This window comes from Haemaphysalis longicornis, unplaced genomic scaffold (assembly GCF_048455015.1).
Source record: "Haemaphysalis longicornis isolate Haplotype H1 unplaced genomic scaffold, Haemaphysalis longicornis Haplotype H1 scaffold_1, whole genome shotgun sequence".
NCBI lineage: Eukaryota > Metazoa > Arthropoda > Arachnida > Ixodida > Ixodidae > Haemaphysalis > Haemaphysalis longicornis.
Window position 1 is genome coordinate 117,885,399 of NW_027526203.1, and position 12,787 is coordinate 117,898,185.

Here is a 12,787-nt window from a genome sequence, read left to right on the forward strand (position 1 = left end):
CAAACGCCTCTTAGTTTGTGTTTACTACATATAACCCATGACACATGCCACTGAGTTTCAAAATATCCTAAACACAATCGAAACTACTGTAATATCTCACAGTGATTACCATTTTCTGGTCACTGGGGGCTTTAACACTCCGGGAATTTCATGGGAGGCTCAGCTGGTTAGTCAGCCGTCTCATGCAATATCTCAGAAGTGTGACATTTTACTATATTTCGTCTCATTTACTTCTTTGAATCAGGGAAACTTTATTAGCAATTCAGGAGGGAACATTTCAGACTTCTGTCTGAATAGCGTGGTAGCTGTCGAGGTCTCGCGCAGTAATGCTGACCTGGTAAATCCTAGCAGGTTTCATCCTCTATTACACATTTTATTACATCACGTATCTCGCGGTAATCACAGTCCCTCTCTTTATCAATTAGGACGCAGTAGTTACTACTTTGCTCGTGGGGACTACAATGTTTTATATCACTTTCTTAACAACACTGACTGGTCATCAATAGCCAGCCTCAATAACGCTGACGAGAAAACTGATTTTTTACTGAAGTTCTCCTCGACGGCTTGAGTTGATTTGTACCTAAAAAATAAAAAAGAAATACAATTTTTCCGTTTGTTTTCCCCTGAACTGAAATGAGCTTTAGAGAAGAAAATTCAGCGCACAAGCAAGCTAACAAAACGGGGCAAGACAGGTGGAAGAATGAGTTTCGTCAACTCTGATGTCTTTGGAAATATCTTGTCAAGCTCGATAGGTCGAGTTACATCGCCGCTCTTGAGGCTGACGCAACACGCCATGCCAAAGCTTTCTGGGGCCAATATCGTTAATATCGGTAAGTCTGCCACAATAACGTAGCCATGTGCTCTGTGAAAAAAAGGAAACCGAAGTACGCACGACCATCATCAGCTAGACTTGGCACACATACGACATATTGCTTCGGCTAGTTCTGGGTACGTTCATTGCGCGGGAAATAAAAAAAATCAAACTTTGACTACAAACTTCAGGGGTGCGATCATTACGCGAGTGCGGTCATTATGCGAATAAATACGGCATACCTCATAAATTTGGATTGCCTGAGCTTTGCGGAGAAGATGAAAGAAATACTGCTTTAGGGCCCACAATTATTAAAAAAAAACATTCGGGTGACCCAGTTCGCAATAATAATGCACCTATTTTTAAACAAATCTGTCGAACAAATAACCTGTTACCATGGCCTTCGACCGGTCATACCCCGCTTTCCCCATTGAACATAATGCGGGCATGGCACACCCGTGAGACCTAAGCATGCGACTACGACCGCAGCGTCCGATTAACGTTGTTAGCACACGTTTTACGAGAATACTGTAGCACGAAATGCTCATTTACAATATGCCAGTTTGTTATACTCCTCCTTTATTCTCTTAGCTAGTTGGGGGTCGGTTCGTCGACCCAACGGATAGTCTTAGTGTTGGCACGCGGATAGTGCTAACACGCGGGCTCACTTTGATGTGGGTGCAGTGGACCCAAAAGGGTGAGGTTGTGATGCGGTATAGTGCGACTGAGTCACCTGCTTGCGCTGCATGTCGTGGTAGCCTACCGGCCTCAGTACAGTTAACGTACTGTGGCTGAACATCACTGTCCGTAGGATCGGCGAACTTACGGCAGCTTTAGTCCGGATGGAGGTCGACGACCACATCCCCGTGCCTTCGCCCACGTTGTCGTCTGCTATAGATACCTGTAAGTCAACAAACGCATTCCGGTTTTTCGTGCATTGGCTTCCACGATGATGACTTGTTTACGCTTAGACATCCTGTGCTCGTTCATTTCCTTGAAAGCCGCGCGGGGATGTATCTTCTATGAAAGCGTGCCACGTTGCGTAGGCGTCGCATTCGGTGGTTCTCACAACAGCTGTTTTCCTTGCGGAAAACTGATACGAGTGGGCGAGGAAAACAGGCGCGCATGTTCGGTTTAGTTTTATAAAACATGTGCATTCCGGCTGCCTTTTGTAATCAGGGGCAGCACTGTCGATCCTAGAATTTTCCCAGAATTCGTCACGTTGTTTTGTCCGAGCAATCGGTGCATTATGCAAGCACAGGTCGGACTAATCGGTGTATTATGCAAGCACAAGTCGGTGGTAATTGGCTCGAATTGCGATCAGACATCTATAATTTTGCTAGTCACGAATGTTTGCAAATTTCGCGATACGGAAAACTTGCCAACTTTAAGAGCAAGCGCAATATTTTATATTTCAACGGGAAACCTACAATCGACTCGGTGGCCACATTTGCATTCTCCGTTCTCCCAGGCTGTTGGCAAATAAAGTGGAAGCAAATCTCAAAGCAGGCTCACGTAAGGTTAACCATTTAGTAGGCCCTAGAGGCAAAATTGGTGTTATCACCAAGGGTGTTCGTTGCTTTTCGCAGCCCACAGGAAAAGCTCTTCGCGGATTTAGCTCGATCGCCCTGCCTTGCTTCTTTACTCTACGGCGCTCTTTCCGAGGTCTGATTAGGAAACAGTTTTTTTCACAGTGAAAGAATTTCACCGAAGCTTTCGCGGGGTACGACCCGTTCGTGCCAAGGCATTTCATCAGAGTTCACGCCACAGCGGTGAACCGTAACGTTGCGGCTGAAAGGTGTGTTACGGCGCAATGTCGTGACACCACTAAATTTCGTAACGGTGGAAAGTGTTGTACGATAGACCGCCGTGTCAAAATGAAAGGGAGCACTAGGACTCAAGATGAATTACTCTCCAAAATCGCTATTCGGCGCACGACGAACGGCTTTCAAATTGCCGAGAAAGCGCTACGGTGGAGCTCCTCCATACGGCTTACAAGAGCGTGGCAAAACGTGAACAACGCCAGACCACTTACGATTCTAAGCTGGGACATTTCAAAGCGACAGAACTTAAGATATCTAGATCATCTTATTTGCTGCGTCCGGTTTGATGTCGGTTACTGATTAGATGCACACTCGGTAAGTGGTTTAGTAAAAATGTTCGGGCCAATTCATCAAGTAGAGGTGGTTGGGATGCGAAGCTCTTTACGCTACCTACCACGGGGGACTACGGCCCGCTTGCGTTAATCACACGTTACGCTGTATCTGTAACACGTTTTTTATTATTGCACTTCAGCACGACGTTCAGAACAGCCTTCTGATCTGCCTGATACAAATTGAGACTTCGTTGTCATCGCAGTCATATTCTTCGTGAACGCTAGTCGATGCACGTTCCACGGATGGTAGTCGGTGGTTTGGTATCGGTGTCGCACACAAGTCCATTATCCCCATCCGTTTTCCCCTTGCGCCCTTTTGTGTAATTCATTCATTCATTCATTCATTCATTCATTCATTCATTCATTCATTCATTCATTCATTCATTCATTCATTTATTCATTCATTCATTTAAATTGATTGTGTAATTGACGGATTTATCGATTGATTGGTTGATTGGCGATTAATTTATTGATGTATTGACTAATTATTAATTAATTAATTGACTGGCTGATTGATTGATTGATTGATTGATTGATTGATTGATTGATTGATTGATTGATTGATTGATTGATTGATTGAATAACTGGGGGATTGTAATTGATTGAACGAAAGAACTCATCTGGAAAAAAAGTTTTTGAGGCCTAGACGACTCTGTGGCGAGAATGGCACGCTCTTTCTGCGGACGCAACAAGTCTAGGCATAAACTTTTGCGTGAGCAACAACTCTACAACTCATCACAAAAGCAAGAATCGCGACCCTGATTGCGGGTGCGTTAAAGGAAATTAACGTTAAGCATCGAGAAGAGTCCTGGATTGGACCGCGCTGCTGCGCGGGCTAATGCTGTGTACCCAAGAACAAACGAAAAGAAAACGTATAGAGGTGAACTCGCACGCGATTTTCTGATGATCGGTGCATGCAGGCGACATAATGTAAAGGGTAACAGACACAACGCAGTGGCTTAATCATAGTTGATCATCTTACCTAAGCCACGCCACAGTTTTACTTCCACGATTTTAATAGGTAACAATTGAGTTGTCAGGCCTCTATTTAAAGGTCTACGTTTTGTTCTTTGGAAGCAAAATGTTAGTCTCAGGCCGACCTCCTCTTCTTTTAGATGCGACTGCACCTCATTCACTCGCCTTGTCCCTCCATACGGCGTTGTTGTCCGTCCACACCCCTCCCCCTACACTATAAAAAAAATAATAGTTAGCGGCGCCCGGTTTCGATCCCACGACCCTGTGGGCGGAACGCGAGGTACAAGTTGCTCTTCCCACTGCGCCACATAACCGAGACAGAATCAAATGCTACGAACGCGCCTTATGTCCTTGACTCATTCAAACTACGTCAAGAAGCTACTGACACAACGCATGATGGGGCAATGACTAACACTTGCAATAAAAGAAAAGAAGCTCCCACTTACAGCAACAATGATGGAGTAAAGGTCGTTGCTACAGCGAAGCCCCAAGCATACCACTTAGAGAGATTGACCAAGATTGGCCAATAAAACATAATAATAATCATAAAATATAATAATCATACCCGTTCCCGACACGTTTCACGCGATTTCAGAATCAATCCAACGGAAACACCAAGTGAACCCCATGATGCGTCGCATCTACACAGGGTTCCCCTCGCGGGGAGGTGGGTGCAATTTTTATTGATCCTTCTTCTCTCCCTCTGTTTTCATTTTGGCTGCACACATTTCGAAGCCTCCGTTTATTCTCTTGCGTGTTCTGCAACAGAAGGCTTTTATGTTGTCATGAAACCAAGGAAGTAATTTTGCGAACGCCTCTGTAATCCCGCGGCGCGTAGTGCGCGGTAAGTAGTATCGGGTTCGCGGGGCTGCACGACCACTTTCACCCGGATGTTGCCTCAATGAAGGAGAAAACGCGCCGACACCGCAAGCGATAACGGAGGAGGTTCTGGGATCGAGTAACGTTACGCCTCCTGCAGAATATTGTTGGGTCATCAGGAGAAGTTTAACGGCGGCACGTGAGAGAACTAAAGGGTCCTTGGTCATCCGTATATTCCCGTGAACGGTGTCCCGGTTCGAACGCCTGATTAATGAGACGCCCCAAAGCACACGCAGGGGTTCTCTTACGCGCATGCGTGAATAATGGGCGCGCATGGAGCTGGCGCGGGAGGCGTGAGTTGAAGAACTGGCGGGGCAGCTCTGTGAGCGTGCAGCCAACGCCAAAGTTCGCTCGACGGTTGCGTTGCGGTGGGGCGGGAGGGAGTGGAAGGGCGTGCATGTGTTGCAAGTCCGGCGATCGCGCCTCCCTTCGTGGACATTGCAGCCTTTCCCCGACGCTAGAAGCTGAACCAAGTGCAAGGTGAGGAGAATGAAGACATCGAGTGGATGTAAATGGGCTGCATGCATCGCGGTTCACACACGCGCGCAAACCAGAATGGCGGAGCTCTCACGCGCCTGTTCTTATTAGTCGCAGTGGATCCTCTTCTGGTGGCGTCTCTGTGTGGGATCGGCCAAGCCTTCGCCGGCGGCTTGCAGAGGAGCAATAGCACCGGATGCCTCAGCGTCTTTATCCACATTCGCTGTCACACGAGCTGTTCTTGTGTGCAACCGTGCACGCGCGACGGCCTGCGCAAACGAAAAACCACGCGTGTTCACCGCCAATTAGTAAATAGCCAACACACAGCACTAACATACGTCGCGGTGACTCCGACATGGTCACCCATGGCACAGCCATGACGTGGGGGCAGCAGGACGGGTAGACTTTCAGCCCACCAGATAACAGCACTGGTTTAATCGGGGGGAAACATCAGCGCATTCTCGCCCGCTCATCCCCACCAAATTAAAAGCTAGTCAATCACGATCACTCAGAAATGATACTTAATTCATTAAACAATCACGTGCATTAGCAGTCCCCATTCGGTCCGTGCATCGGCGTTCGCTCGCACTGACAAGTCGCATTCGCTCCTCACACTCACTCCTATCTAACAGTCATACTGGACTTACCCTGGCATCCACCACCCATCTTTACTAACACTCGCATTATTCACAAACACTCACCAATCGCATATACCGCCGAGGAAAACTGTGTATAACAAGTGCCGCGTTCAAGCCAGATCATTCATTCTCCCACGCTAGTAATCTGGCACTACAGTGGTGCCCACCTCATCAACGCTTTTATTAAGTTTTTCAGCAACAAGAATAACCTAATTATTACTCGCATGAGTGAAATGCTCAAGTCCCTGCTTCAATATTCAGTATACACATCTCTAATACACATATATAAAATGCCGGCTAACATCCATTTATTAGGTTTACCTTTATTGTGCTAGACTCATCGGGCTGCGGTCGTCAAAGGGTTCCGTGCTCGTCTGGCATTCCAGAGGACCCCCGTACGAACTCCACTCGGAGCAAAATTTACAGAATTTTCTTTTCAACTAAGTTACTGTGTGTACAGAAGCTTCCCTAAGACATGTGAGTGCAAGCTACCTATTATTATATTTCTTTGTCTTTTGCTCAGACACCGCCATTTGCTTTAAATGCTTCTTTAAGACACCATACTTTAATTTTCGCACTCTTTCTGTCAACGCCCCAGCAGGAAGACTAACGCTTGTAGTCCGCGCCATGTCATTCATTTGCACGCGGCCCGCAAATGCTATCAGGCACGCCCATTCGCGCTGGCATCACGTATCCCCACTGTAATGGCCTGGCGCCCCGCTCCGTAGGCTTCCCCATCACGGCAAACAGACCCCGCTGGATTGCACGTCCTCTGCTTTCTCAGTCGGAACTTATTACCAATATTACTAACATATTTAAATGGTGCAATAGGTGGGGAATGGTATTAAATGCAGAGAAAACAGTGCATCTTCGCGTAACACGAAAGAAAGTGCGTTATGAATACCAATACACATTAGGAACATCACCGTTGAAACAAGCAACCAAAAATACCTTGGTGTAACATTAACCAGTAATCTGCCGTGTAATATACACATTGACAATATTTGCTCGTACGTATTGCGTAAACTGCGCTTCTTCAGACACAAACTGAAAAATTCCCCCGCAAACGTGAAACTTCTCAGCTACTTTACTTTTATTCGGCCGAAGCAAGAATATGCCTGCATAGATTGGGGCCCCTATACTAATCACAACATCCGTAAACTCGAAAGAATTTAAAGAAAAGCTGTTAGGTTTATTTATTCCAAATACTCATGCACCGATTCTCCCTCACAATTAATGCTGCCTAACATTATCCCAAGCCTTGAATTCAAGAGAAAGTGCTTCCGCCTAGACCTTCTTTCTTCACTCAGCAAAGGTGAACTGTCTATCAACCAGTTAAAATACGAATGTGGATCGGTCGGCGAAGTCGATGATTGATGATCGAAGCGATGATCCGATGAACGACGACTGGCTGGCTCGTTGGCCGACGGCACATAGCCGACAGCGGTCTACTGCAAGTAAACTCAAAATGTGCAATATATACACTTTATGTACACTACTTATTTAAAACTCATGGGTCGTGATCGCAAACCAGAGGTCGGGCAAAGCCCGCATCGAGCGGCTCTTGCCGCGCTCTCCTCTCCCAACTCAATCTCTCTGTTCCGTCCCCCATATCTGTCATCCAACATCAAACATCTCGGATTTACCAACAAAACCCCGCCCACACAAGGGACGTCACAACCTGAGAGTGGGGATGGCTCATTATTAGCCCACACTAGGCCACTTTGGCCACCATGACAAACAAAGCTACGTCGGTTCAAAATAGTCGCGTGACCCACCTCCCCACTCTCATACAGAAACCGAAAGGTATTCCGCAAAACACAAACATAACAGAATGAAAACCAACCGATTAAAAGCAGACCTAACGACTGGAATCAGCTCTCGGGTGACACGTCTTAAAGTATTGTCATACCGTGCACGCCTATGTTTGTGCTCCGTGCCGCCAGAATTCCTTTCCTTTGTTAACACGTGGAGGGCCTAACAAAGCTTGGTCGCCTACCTATTGACGCATACCAGCCGCCGCGTCACCAGTTTCAGACGCGTGGCGAACGGAAACTTCGCCCAGTAACTTTGAGCAGTGCAACTATCACAGGCAGAACGTCTGGTGACCTCTTCCTAACTCTGACCCAATGTTTGACCCCTTGATCGACCTTCAGCTGCCGTCCGCTTCGGGGATTCTCGCACGGAAATCCTTCTTCGCAAGCTTACATGGCTTTCAGCTATTGTGGCGGACGCGTTTGTATGCGTCATCTCTGGGCCAGCTCGTCGGGTGGACACAAAAGCGCGGCGAATAAGCAAAGTCTCCGCGGTTTCTCCCTACGCCCTTCACGCCAAGTCCGCTCGGCCGGCGTGAGAACAAACACCATTCAGGAAAACAAGCTAACCCCAGAGAAACATATCTAGGTACCGGGCGGTTTTAATTATGAGGTGAGGGACCCGAACTTAACACCTCCCCACAAAGAATATTGTCCGTACACTAGTTGTACGTACAACATACACTCTTGCTGTGGGATATAAAAACCAATACAGAACAACCAATACGCTCACTCATAGCACACGCTACTTAATACACCGCATGCAACACTCCCAGAGGTACTGGAGCTTAAACGCTACGCAGGAACACAGCGTAAACTCTTAATTGACCGAAAGGACACTTGTAACACAGAAAAGAAATACAAGAACAAACTTCTCATTATCCTCAGCATAGAAGGTCCTTCCGCAAACTCAAATACTAAACCAGAACGCTCAACCACACATAATTAAAACTGCAAACTCTACCAGAGGACACTCATTACTAAAAAAAAAAACATCAACAACTCTCCACTAGCCTCCAAAAAGGTGAAATCTTTCAACTTGACACACAAAAGCGATTTCGCGTTATACCAAACCCGCGTGCGAGCGCTTCCCCCTCTACACTTAGAGGCAGCCAACCCCACGAAGGGTGCAAACACTGGAAACGACAAGTTAAGTAATACTACAAATCGTAATACAGCTACATAAGCATGCAGGATAATTCTTTCACTCTACCAGGAGACAAAGACACTCAAGCACTCCAAAAAGTAGGAAATACGGCTACTTCTGCAGCAATAACAAGACATTCGCCTCATCTCTTCGCACACTAGCGGATAAGTGTTCTTTCAGAATGCGCTGCAAAGATTGTTCATACTTGCTGCGGTTCCCTTGCGGTGCGCTTGCTGCGTACTCAAAGTTCACTTCGTTTCCCGAACCAAGCTTTCAGGCACGGTCTCACGCACAAACACCGCACATGTTCCCCTCTCCCCTGCACCTCGATGCAAACACCGCTGTCCGAATGAGCGTAACACAACTCAACTGGGTCGTCCATCCTAATGGTGACGTTTTAAGCCAGGGCAAGGAAAAGGAGAGGCAGACATCTGAAAGCTGAGTCACTCTATATGCCGAAGAGCCAAAGCTCACATCTCAGCAGACCCCGGACTGCCCAGTATTCCTTCCTAGCAGGAACTCTTTTTTTTTATTGCCTGGTTTGGGTCAATACATACATGCAAATCATCGACAAAATTACACCACGTGAAAAAACACTAGCACATACCTTGCTAGTGTGTAAGGTTTAAAAAGGCGGTAGTCTCGCCACACTCTCCAGCACAGTCAGCCACTCGGGTGGACTAGGCTCGGTTTTCAACACCTCTACTATGTAGCGGACATTTTCACAAAAGTATTCCCTCCCTGGCCTCGCATCGACATCATTGTACCGACGGGCCATGCGAGCCTTCCATATACTGTGTAGGGCCAGTAACATTATGAAGTCATATGGAACATCCCCTTCATTTTCTATGACTAAAAACCGAATTCCATGACTATCCACAGGAAAATCTTTCTTTAAGGTACGCTGTAACACGTCCCATAGGAAGATTCCGTCCCAACAATCTATGAACACGTGTTCGATGGTCTCTGGTTTTTTGCATGGGAAGCAATCAGGGCCCCAAGGCACAAATAAACCTTTCTCAATCATCCAGGTTTTTACAGGTAGTACACCGACATGCAATTTAAAGAAAAACGATTTAACATATCCAGGAGCTGGCATTCTTTTAACACGCCGAAGAACATCTTGTTCCGGCCCCACACGGTATAGGGACCTGTACAGTGGGATCGGCAAAACCGTATGCTGCACCTCCTAGCAGGAACTCGCCGTCGGTCCTGCTCTAAGTCGGAGCGAGCTACTCTTGGTGCTCTAGGCCGGCACGGCCACTTCCCCTTGCCATCACCGAACTTATCGCATGCCTTCCTACGCGCGTCTGCACGACGCGGTACTGCGCTTCGCATGCTACTAGGTGCACCCCTTCGAAGCACTCGCATCTGCGCCCCTGTGGCGCTCGGTGGATCAGGAGCAGGCAAACAAGAGCCTCGCGACACCGCCAATTGTGCCACCGACTCCCCTGATAGGCATACACGCACCTCATCCTTAACCGCATGCTCCGCAGCCCTGCCGCTTCCTCGGTCGTCGGGCTCGCATGCGCCCGCTACAAACTCGAGCGTGCTCTCTGCCAGTACGCCACCAACCGAGGCTGCACACTCGGCATTCGAAGCGCGTGGCTCGGATGCAAACTCGACGTTACTCGTCACCAAACCGCCGTTTGGCGCGCCTATCTCCCGTTCGGGCTCTACTACAGGCGCTGAGGACGCACCCACAGCATCTGCGTGCCGCAACTCAGGCTCGTGATCGCACGCGCCCTCTATTAATTCGCAGCCCCTCGCCGATACCCAATCATTCGGGGCAGGCGTTTCTACAATGGAAGCAACCTCGCCGATACACGACTTTGGCTCGCAGGTCACTAACTCGGGAACTACCGCACGATTGGCTTGCTCCGCCTCCATCACGAGCCACTGACCTAAATCCCGAGTCGCCTGCTTAATCTTCCCCTCGAGCTCCTCCATCGCCGCAGCGGTTGCAGCGATTCGCCGCTCAATCTCCTAAGGCGACAGCACCCCTCCCCCCCCCCCCCTTCCCCATTGTGAAAGTATCACACTAACTCGACACAGCAAAAACTACCCCGAGTTACGCGTGCCGTGACTCCCCTATACTAACATCGGACAGCAGTGGTCGCGTCAAGGGGAAGGGCAAAAGGGGACTCACTCAGCCGCCGCTGTCCGCACTCAGTTTGGGGGGAAGGCCGCTACGCCGCTCTCGACGCTCTCGTTCAATCCGGCGCTCCAACGCCCGTTGTCGCCGGATCCTGGTGCTGCCAGAGTTGATACAGCTGTCTCCCGGTCCGCAGTCGCCTCGCTGGTGTGGAGCGTCTGCTCCCTGGGGCCTCTCACCAAGATGTCGCCCCAGCCTCCGAACTCCGGCTGGGGCTTTCGAACTCTCGCTAATGAGGGTGCTGCCATAGAGGTTGCAGCTCTCTCCCGTTTCCGAGTTCGTCCTCGCCGCTGCCGCATGGACCTTCTGCCCCCTGAAGCCTCTCACCAGGATGCCGCTTCAGCCTTGTAGTAGCCTCCCCGCCGTCCGCCGAAAGCCATGATGTCCGATACTCGGCACGGCAGCAGTTAAACTTAAAGAAGGTAGATCGGTCAGCCGATGCTCGATGATTGATGATCGAAGCGATGATCAGATGAACGACGACTGGCTGGCTCGTTGGCCGACGGCACATAGCCGACGACGGTCTACTCCAAGTAAACTCAAAATGTGCAATATGCACACTTTATTTACACTACTTATTTAAAACTCATGGCTCGTGATCGCAAACCAGAGGTCGGGCAAAGCCCGCATCGAGCGGCTCTTGCCGCGCTCTCCTCTCCCAACTCAATCTCTCTGTTCCGTCCGCCGTATCTATCATCCAACATCAAACACCTCGGATTTACCAACAAAACCCCGCGCACACAAGGGACGTCACAGCCTGAGAGTGAGGATGGCTCATTATTAGCCCACACTAGGCCACTTTGACTGGCCACCGTGACAAACAAAGCTAGGTTGGTTCAAAATAGTCACATGACCCACTTCTCTCACTCTCATACAGAAACCCAAAGGTATTCCGCAAAACACAAACATAACAGAATGAAAACCAACCAACTAAAAGCAGACCTAACGACGGGAATCAGCTCTCGGGCGACACCTCTTAAAGTATTGTCATACCGTGCACGCCTATGTTTGTGCTCCGCGCCGCCAGAATTGCTTTCCTTTGTTAACACGTGGAGGGCCTAACAAAGCTTGGACGCCTACCTATTGACGCATACCAGCCGCCGCGTCGCCAGTTTCAGACGCGTGACGAACGGAAACTTCGCCCAGTAACTTTGAGCAGTGCAACTATCACAGACAGAACGTCTGGTGACCTCTTCCTAACTCTGACCCAATTTTTGACCCCTTGATCGACCTTCAGCTCCAGTCCGCTTCGGGGGATTCTCGCAAGGAAATCCTTCTTCGAAAGCTTACATCGCTTTCAGCTATTATGGCCGACGCGTTTGTATGCGTCCTCTCCGCGCCAGCTCATCGGGTGGACTCAAGGGCGCGGCGAATAAGAAAAGCCTCCACGGTTTCTCCCTACGCCCTTCACGCCAAGTCCGCTCGGCCGGCGTGAGAACAATTACCATTCAAAACAAGCTAACCGCAGCGAAAGATATCTAGTTGCCTGGCGGTTTTAATTATTAGGTGAGGGACCCGAACTGAACACAACCCATCTTTGTTTTTGTCCCCATTATCAACAAGACATACTAGACACCCCAAACCAGTCCTGTGTGGTCTCTACTTTTGTTCCATCCTTACTGCGCTACTTAAAGGGAAGCTGAAGCGCTTTCCAAAAAAATTGAGTTAGATTAACAGTTATATAGTTTCTTGCGCGCTGATTCCGAATATCACATTGAAATTTATCGTACATGAAT